General features: G+C 37.5%; 1 non-coding gene across 1 annotated transcript; it reads left to right on the plus strand.

Moving 5' to 3' along the window:
* Positions 1 to 9,977: 9,977 nt before the first annotated feature.
* LOC124529472 (U6 spliceosomal RNA) lies at positions 9,978 to 10,085 on the plus strand. Its single transcript, XR_006966367.1, has one exon. It is a non-coding gene; the product is annotated as a U6 spliceosomal RNA (small nuclear RNA).
* The last annotated feature ends 202 nt before the right edge of the window (positions 10,086 to 10,287 follow it).

The following is a 10,287-nucleotide window of genomic DNA, read 5'->3' on the forward strand; positions in this document are numbered from 1 at the left end:
GTTGTAGTTCCGTGAAAAATGCCATTGGTGTTTTGATAGGAACTGCATTAGATGTGTAAGTTGCTTCGGGTAGCACGTCCAATTTACTTTAAATTATTTTATGAACCCAGCAATGACTTTTATTTCATCCATACCCTCTGTTACAATGCATCCAAATCGATAGCATGTGGGACTAGATACATTTTTTTTATAACAAAAAAACTTCTGCTTGAGTTTGGGGGTGTTTGTTCTCTGAAGCTAATACAGAGAATGACAAACCCTCCCACCTGCTTTTTAATCTGTTGTACAACATTTGTTTACTTGTCAACAGAAGCTCTAGTGTTCTTGGCATGTGAAAAACATGTTTCTCAGAAATCATAAACGAAGTACCAAGCAGCCCCATCATGTTCTGGACCATCTGCTCAGAAAAAACATAGAGGATAAGGGAACAGCAAATAGGAACCCAGCCTAGACTCAGAACAAGAGTATGAGTAAGAGCAAGATTAACTGTAGACAGACACAGATACCATCCATCTATTGCTTAACAAAATTAAGATTATAGTGGATCCTCAACATATGTCTATTGAGTGGATAAGAATTTGAAAGTCAAGGACAGAACTCAGGCATGGGTGGTGGAAGAGAGGTCAGTGATAACCTGGGAGAAAGCAATTTTACTTACTGCACTACAAATTCACAGAGGTCAAAAACAATATAATTTATTTTTACATCCATCATACCTTCCTCATAGCAGTTATCATCAATGCGTGGAATAAATGATCTATGGTGGCCTCAGTATAAGTAGATACAGAGAAGTAGTACAGCCAAAATCAGATTAAAGTGGATTTATAAATAAAGTGAGAACATGGATATAATTTCAACACATGAGGACCTAAGAAGAAATGGAGAATGAGGACACCAGAGACAGAGGAAGAGACGAAGACATATAAATGAAGAGGGGTTCCTGTGTATGTGAGGATGAGTGTTTATATGAGTTCATGGACAGAGTCAGGATACAAGGAAGATTTATGAAAACATATATGGGATGGGGTAACTTAAAGAGTAAGGACTACAAATTTCACAAAATTATATCTTCTGTGGTTTTTTTTCAAATTAGAAAAAAGAGAATGATAACAAAAAGCAAACAAAAAAAAGCTTGAATTGTATTCTACAATACTATATGCACATATATTTAAAATGCATAGCTTCCAATTTAATTGACTATTTGATATTGTTCAGATAGATAATGTTGTTTTTTTTTTTTTAAAAAAACTTTAGTATTTACTTATTTTTGAGAGAGACATAGAGTGCAAGCAGGGGACGGACAGAGAGAGACATAGAATCTGAAGCAGGCTGTAGGCTCTGAGCTGTCAACCCGGGGCCCAATGCAGGGCTTGAACCCACTAACCATGAGATCATGACCTGAACCCAAGTTGGACGCTTAACCTACTGAGCCACCTAGGCACACCCAAACAGATAATTGTGTAATAAGAAAAAAGAGTAAGTGAGAGGTTGTATCTAGAGAAAGATACTTATTTGCAATAAATTACACTAACCAATAATCAAGTCTTTCTGAGTTTTCCAACCAAACTCCTTGGAATCTTGGACAACTATTTCAGTCTGGTTAACAGAATACATTCTATATAGGCATGTCTTTATCAGTGTCATTAAACTCAAGTATATTCAGTTGAGTTTTCTAATTTTCTATCTTTATTAATGAGCAAAGGATAGAGTAGCTAGATCAGGCACTTTTCTCTAATGGATTTTTTAAAGGAGAGAGGTACGTACATTTTTAAAGGAGGGAAGTATGGAGATCTCAGTGTCAATCAGGGCTAGTTCAGTACTTAAGATTTCCTCATTTTGTTGGGGCATCTGGGTGATTCAGTCGGTTAAGCATCCGACTTCGACTCAGGTCATGATCTCACACTTCGTGAGTTTGAGTCCTGCATCCAGCTCTGTGCTGACAGCTCAAGAGCCTGGAGACTTCTTCGGATTCTGTGTCTCCCTCTTTTTCTGCCCTCCCCCTGCTCGCACTCTGTCACTCTCCCTCTCTCAAAAATAAATAAACGTTAAAATTTTTTAATAAAAAGATAAAAAGAATTCCTCATTTTGTCTTACCTGAAGTATTCATTGAACCCTCACTACTTCTTGAGGAAGGCCTACTGTGTCCCTTTATTCGCTTCTCTAAAGGAGGTCAAAATGCTATCAGGGCAGGCATGACTCCTAGGAGATCAAATTTACCAACACTAAGGACTCATGGCTGAGGTCCACGATTTAAGATAACTCCAGGTAAGTGTCCCGCTTAGAGTGTGCTGTCCATTCTGCTCAGCTGACTTTTCTAACTAACCACTCTCATTTTCATAAACCAGTTATTTTTCTGCATTTCCTTCTCAAATCTCTGACAAGTCCGATATTTGTTCAATCTCATCTCCCCAAGACATGAACCCATAATAACTGCAAAGATTTCTGATTCCCCTCTTTGTAGGTAGTCTTGTCTGTCTAGAAGACATCTACCATATCCCAACACAAGAAAGTAGCCCACCATGTTTTATCTCCTCTGCAACCCACACTACTACTACTGCTGGTAGTAGCCAATACCCCTACTACTATTACTACCATTTACCACTACTATCACCACTGCTATCTACTATTATGACTACCTCCTGCTACTGCTGCCACTCCGCCGCCACTGATGATACTAATTTACCGAATCTCTATTGTCAGCCAAGCATTGTGCTCAGCACTTTGCTCTTGGCAATGCCATGAGACAGACATTGTGTTCATTCGTATTTTATAGATGATGTTATCAAAGCTAAGTTGAAGTTATATAATATTCTAGTAAATGTCAGAGTCTGTTTTCAAACCCAGGCTCCTCAGCCTCAAAGGCTGAGTTGTTTCTATTCCGTCAAGAACAGACTTACTAGATCTACCCAAGAAATTGCCAAGAATCCAAGATCCCTTAATTCAGACTCTGGAAAAAACATAAGTGTACATGATGGGATTCACTTGGCTAGTTGAAAGGTGAGAAGAAGTGACTTTCTTAGTACAGGACATTCTGTCCCTCCTAACACTCTACCTGTGGGTTATTTAGAATGAGAAGCTCCACTTGGGGACTAGATTGTAGGAACATGCTGCTCTCTAAGCAGACATCAAGAGATTAAAAAGTTCACTGAGACTTACTCAGACACATCAGAATCCATGAAGAATTATTTCCACTTCACAAAGATAAAGGCTCTACTGCAGTTCCAAAGGATATTATTTCATAAAGAGATTTCCCACTTTATGTCTGGTTTACTTAATTACACCAACATCATAAGTGTGTGAAGTTCACTGCATTCATATATTATATATGAATCTGCAAAGCCCTGAATTATAAAAAATAATTTATGGTCTGAGAATCCTAGATATGGGAAGAAAGAGACAGGTTAGAACCTCATATTTTTAACCATAGTTAACACAGCCCTCTCTGATAAAGAAAAGGAAGGAAACAGCAAAATTATAAAGTGGATTATGAAAGACCTGAAAAGATACTTCTTTCTGACTTAAAAATTAAATGAAATCAAATGAAATGAACACTTGTTATAGGCAAGTAATCTATATTGTAGATATTTACTATAGTTGGTAAATAATTTCTCATTTGCAAGCATATTTTAGGCCTCTGAGCAAATGGCTGTCTTTGACGTTTCTAGAACTGTTAGAAACATAAATTAGATTTTTAAAGTTTATGTAAAATGTTATGGCACAACACAAATAGGCAATAATCACAAGAAACGGAAATCACTTTTTAAAAGAAATCTCACTGTGGGTTCCTGGGTGTCTCAGTTAAACGTCTGACTCTTGATTTTGGCTCAGGTCATGATGTCACGGTTCATGGGTTTGAGCCACGCTGACAGTGCAGGGCCTGCTTGAGATTCTCTCTCCCTCTCTCTCTCTGCTGCTCCCCTGCTTGTGTTCATCTCTCTCTCTCTCTCTCTCTCTCTCTCTCTCAAAATAAATAATAATTAAACTTAAAAAAAAGACATCTCACTGAAGTTTGACTTTTCAAAGCTTGATGAAAATCTATATTTGAATCTTAGGGTTTATACCACTATGTAGGAAATGAACACTTAAAACCTAAGCAGGAAAAATGTTAAACACAAAAATGAATGCATGGATTAATGCACAATTTCTTGTATTCTCAATGGACCATGATAATTTCCAAGTTATGTTCCAGAATATTCAAATGTGTTTATGAACACTGTTATTTCTTTTGGAGACAATTGTATCTTTATTGACAGTAAGGCCCCTATAACTTCCTCTTTCCTTTTCCTGTCCTTCCCCACTGCTTTTCAGCTTCTACTGTTGCTGCCATGGGTGATTTTGTGGGAAACCCTTCAAACTTTTAGAGAATTTGAAGGGCTTGTTTTTGTTTTTGTTTTTGTTTTTGTTTTTGTATTTTAGAGAGAGCAAGAGAGGGAGTAGGGCAGAGGGGGAAAGAGACAGAATCTCAAGCAGACTCCACACTCAGTGGAATCATGACATGAGCTAAAATCAAGAGTTGGACCTTCAACCAACTGAGCCACCCAGGCACCTGGAGAATTTGAAAGTTCTAAATGCTAGATAAAGAAAAGCTTTGAAAAGTGGCAACAATTTTAAGGAACTTATACTGGCAGTCTCCAGGTCACAACCAGTGGGCCTAAATGGTGCCAGCTTGCCATTTCATAAATGTGTTTTATCCTAGAGTCTGAATATATTCCCTTAAGTTAATATAATTGCTTCAAATTCCACCAATTTATTTGAGTTATAAAAACAAATACTTTTGGGACATGTAGAATGTGTTAGAGAAATTAGAGAAATCAGATTGATTTTTTGCTAGGAATTAAAAGCAGATTGCACTCAGGGAATGGGAGTTTATACAGAAAGTAATTCTGGAGCACGAGTGGAGGGGTATTATGTAGGGTTTCTTTCAGCAAGGATCCATGGAGTATCAGAATGGACTGTACTTTGGCTCTGTAAAAAAAGAAGGTGAAAGGGCATCTATGAGACATTTGAAAAGGGTCTGTCCTGAGCTGAGGAAAGGAATGATGGAATCAGAAGTCCTATTGTCAAGATTTAAGAAGGAATAGGGATACAGGAACGTAGGGTGCCTATGATGCCCAAGGAATTTGCAAAGAAAATAAATTGCAAGGTAGTTGAAAAGGATAGTGAAGTTAAATTTTCCCTTTTCTTACTCCTAAATTACTTATTCCCCGCTCTTAGGAATTAAGTGTTGTTCTCACTGTATTTCAGCTGTTTTGGTAGTTAACAAAAATAGCCCTTTGTTGAGGAGACTGGGAACCTAACCATTGCTGTGTGTGTATTATAAATTCCAAACAACAAACCCTTTAGACTTCCCAACGGAAATGCCTTAGAAAGGCATATAAGATACTTCATCATCTACCTTTGTTTTAGGATAAACCTACATTCTTTATCATTAATCAGATAAAATGTTTGTAGTTCTGGGAACATGTAAGGAAGTATACATTTGGGCATCTGCTCAAATCCTCCACTCCCCACCCTCACTCCCACCAGAACCCTCAATCCAGTTTGGGATGTATTTCCTAGACTAGGTGATTGGGAAACATCGACTCACTTTTTAAGTCAGAAACTCATTTTTCAGTTTTTTTATGACTACCCCAGGAAGAACTGGCTATTCTCTTCATCACACCCTTAGATATCCTGTTTGTCCTTTTGTAGTATATAAAATATTTCATTGCTCTTCCTTTTTTTCATATCTTTCTTTCCCTATTAGAGGGTAAATCCATTAGAACCAAAAACTAGTATGTTTGTCTTTGCATCCTCAGGACCTACCAAAGTAAATTCTCCTCCCAAAATGAATGAATGAAAGAATAAATTCACAATTCTATAGATCTATGAATAAATTCATGAATGAATGAATCCATGAACGATGAATCTATGAATGAATGAAGCAGCGGGCCTGCAATTCTCCTTTGGGATATAACATATTCATGAAATGGAGCTGCCTACCTGCCAGGAATTATTCAGAACTATGGCTTTGGCTCCTTATGCTGGTTTCTTTTCCTCATAGAACAAAATAATTTTCTTTTCTTTTTTTAAAAAAAATTTTAATGTTTATTTATTTTTGAAAGAGAGAGAGATTGAGAGAGCGTGACTAGGGAAGGGGCAGAGAGAGAGAGGGAGACAGAATCTGAAGCAGGCTCCGGGCTCTGAGCTGTCAGCACAGAGCCCGATACAGGGCTCTAACTCATGAACTGCGAGATCATGACCTGAGCCGAAGTCAGATGCCTAACTGACTGAGCCACCCAGGTGCCTCAGAACAAAATAATTTTAAATAATCAGATGTGAATATTATAGGCAATCTAAGGAGGGGAATTAAATCTTTTTATTTTTGAATTCTTGTGATGATTCAAGAAGTTCCAACTACATTATAAAACATTCATAACCTGATTTCTGCACTAGCAAATAATAAAGAAAGACCCTGTTCATTCTGGCTATGTGGCTACATGTATAGCAAGGAAACAAAGAAAGGGAAACGATCCCAAGCCAGGAATAATGGTTAAGACATATATTAAGATGATGTACTTCCAGGGGCACCTGGGTGATGTAGTCACTTAAGCCTCTGAATCTTGTTCTAGGCTCAAGTCATGATCTCATGAGTTCCTCAGTGTGAGCCCCAAATCTGGCTGTGCAGTGATGGCACAGTGAGCCTGCTTGGGATTCTGTCTGTCTCTCCTTCTCTCTTCCCCTCCCCCACTTGTGTGGTCTTTCTCTCTCTCTCTCTCTCTCTGTCTCTCTTTCTCTCTCAAAATAAATACATAAACTTAAAATAAGAAAAAAAAGATGATGTACTTCCAATAAAACAATTTAGGAACCTGCTAGAGATTTTGAAATAAAATAAAAATTAGAGCTCGCTTCGGGATTGCTATAAACCACATCAAATTCTCTAGATGATTTGAAAGCTTCCAATGAAAAGTAACTCAGAATTTACACAGGGTACTCCTTTTCGGAACTGTTGTTTTTGCAGAATTAGAGGAGAAATTTGACCTTGACTGCATTCCTGAAGGCCATGCCTAATCTAATTTATTCCCAGTGGAGCTGCACAAGGAAGAGTTGGTAGAGTCTGCTGGCCAGGTCTGCCACCGCAATACTTTCTTCAGGAAGATTTGCCATCTGGAAAATACATGATTCAGCTTCACTGGCACAAGTACTTCATATGTAGGAAATAGAAGAACAATGATATTAACTGAACAAGCTTCAAAATAAATACAACATATTTGTACAAGAATGCTAACCAGCTGCTGAAAAGTGAATAGGTCTAAATGGCTTTCATCTTGACGGTCTGGGCACTCCATTTCAGTTCGCTTTTATTTTAGAGTAGAATTTACTTATTTACTCATTCTTTTTCAATGTAGGGAATATAAAGAAAGAACAGGTAAATATACAACGTGAAAGAACATATTCAGAAGAAAGGAACCCAGAATACTGTAATTCCAAAAATTAGAAAATTTATTTTTTTCCCTGAAGAATTTTACCCATGAGAATTTTGCCACAAGCAACTGAAAATGAGCTTACTGTGATAGTAAGCTCAGGCTCTCATTGTTCGTGCTAGGACTGAAATGCTTGGCTTGCACGGCATCAGAACAGTAAGCGTTAGTGCACTGTTAACATCCTGGAAGGTGGTTCACTCTCAGGTGTGGAACTAAAAGTTTTATCAGGTGACACATGAGACCATTGGTTTCCATGCCCATTTTGCATAGGTTTTTAAGCCCCTCCATAAATTCGCCAACTATCAGGCATACATTCCCGGATACATAAATACTTTATCAGGCACAAGGACACATATACTAGCTAACATTCATCATCTTTATTACCATCATCACCATCATCATTAATTCAATGATAGTATATATTTATTGAACACTGTAAAAATTTCATCAATTCTAAGATGCATACTTTTTTCACATTTTAACATCTCTGATGTCAGAATGTGTTTTTCAATGTTGTCTTACAATTATCATCAGTCATATGGTGCACATGGCATACTTGTTCTACCTGACAATATGTTTAGAAATATTACAAAAGAACCAGCATGAAAATATGTACAATGAGTGCCAGCAACTTGAACTAACCAGCATGGATAAAATGGTAAAATCTTCTAAGAAGTGTTGTATGACATTAAAAAGAGTATTTTGTGAAAACAAAACAAAACAAAACAAAAAAAAACACTGAATCTCTTCCTCTACATTGAATGTAGGTGATCTGGCATTTCCAATCTGCTCTCTGTGGGCCTTCTTGATCCATGTTTCAGCCAACCGACCAAACAGTTAAGAGTCTGTTCTAACATTCTCTAGTGCGACATTAAGTGCAAAATCTCTGCTTAGTAAGCCCATATCAATAAATCTGGCCTCATCCAACTTCATATTCCTTTATTGTTTCACCTGGTACTGACTTAAAGTCAGAATCCCGCAGATGGTAGCTTTGTCCTATTGGCTCTGTGGCTAAGCATATACACCTAATATCTGGACAACCTACAGTATAGTCAGGTTGACACATAAAATTAACCATTACAATGTTTATGCAATAAATTCTAAGTGATTAAAAACACACTGTGTTATAATTTAGAGTGTGTCATTTAATTCATGGTTATCTTAGTTTCAATGATATGTGACAATCATTTGTTAGACATTGCCCTAGGTATTTCATATATGTCTTCTTATCTTGCCTTATGGATAGTCAGGACTATCTATAAGATGTATTTTAAAGATGAAGGAGGGGCGCCTGGGTGGCGCAGTCGGTTAGGCGTCCGACTTCAGCCAGGTCACGATCTCGCGGTCCGTGAGTTCGAGCCCCGCGTCGGGCTCTGGGCTGATGGCTCAGAGCCTGGGGCCTGCTTCCGATTCTGTGTCTCCCTCTCTCTCTGCCCCTCCCCCGTTCATGCTCTGTCTCTCTCTGTCTCAAAAATAAATAAATGTTAAAAAAAAAAATAAAGATGAAGGAATTGAGGATCAGACTATTTAAGCATCTTTCCCAAGGTCTTATAGCTTAACAGTGGTAAAGCTATGCCTCTAACCGAGGTCCATATAATACCACAGAAAGTTTCTCATCAGAAGTTTAGGGATGTCTACAATTCAGATATCTGCTAGCTAGTCAAAATCTATAAAATGTTAGAGCTGGACAGACCATCTACTATGGGTAAGTGTTCATTTTTCTAGGTAGTGGGGCTACTTGGGTGAAGACCTTATATCTGCTCTTACCAAGAAGATACCGTTAGGCAGATAAGATATAATATGGTAAGTGCTCTTATGACAAGGTAAATAATTCTGAATTTGGCTATGGGATCCATGGTAGATTCCACATTATACAGATTCCACATTCCACATTATACATCAAGGAAAAATGAAAACAGGAGAGAAAACAGGTCAAAATAATTGACCTCAACCACTAACATGTTGCAGGGTCAGATGAAGGAAACACATCCAATTCTCAGCCAGAATGAGAATACATTAAAATGGGAATACAAAGATAGTAGATTTCAATGACTTCTATCTTCTCCATAAAGTAAGAGGAAAGGCTGGGGTAGGTACAATGGAGATAAGAAGAAAGAGGAGTTCGTGATTTAAGGAGGGAGAGGATTGAACAAAAAGAAGTGTACCACAGAGACATAAAGATAAAATTACAAGCACCAAGTGAGGACATGAGATGAAACTGAGATGAGAAATTCTTTTAACTGGAAAGGGCTCATCACTTTGGCTTCCATAATACTTTTCCAACAGTGTTTCTCACAGGTATTCAGAGAGCTTCTGAAAATGTAGATCTCTCTTCCTAGAGATTCAGACTTCATTCATCTGTGGCAGGGTCCAGGAGTCTCAATTTTGGACAAGTTACTCCAAGTGGTGCTGATGCTAAACTTTATAAACACTGGTTAAATAGTAATTTATAATGATTTCATGATTCAACACACAAATAGCTCATTGGAACCAGATTTCTAGTATTGAGAACCAGTGCTTGCTTAGGCAGCATATATACTAAAATTGGAAGGATTCAGAGAAGATTAGCATGGTCCCTGAGCGAAGATGACACACAAATATAGTATTGAGAACCAACTAATTTGGTTTTTTCAGATATGGATGGCATCCATAATCTACCCTAACTTATAAAACTATAACTATTAAAATAAACAATATAAATATTTATTAAATATTTTTATTGCAAACCATTCTGATACAATAGACAATAATTGAAGAAAATAGATGCACAATGATGTTAACTGCTGTCAAACTGTTTCATGTAAATTACCCATCAGCTTTCCTT

The sequence above is a fragment of the Lynx rufus genome, unplaced genomic scaffold (genome assembly GCF_022079265.1).
Source record: "Lynx rufus isolate CCGP_SWC_20201006 ecotype Redwood Valley unplaced genomic scaffold, mLynRuf1.p SCAF_6, whole genome shotgun sequence".
NCBI lineage: Eukaryota > Metazoa > Chordata > Mammalia > Carnivora > Felidae > Lynx > Lynx rufus.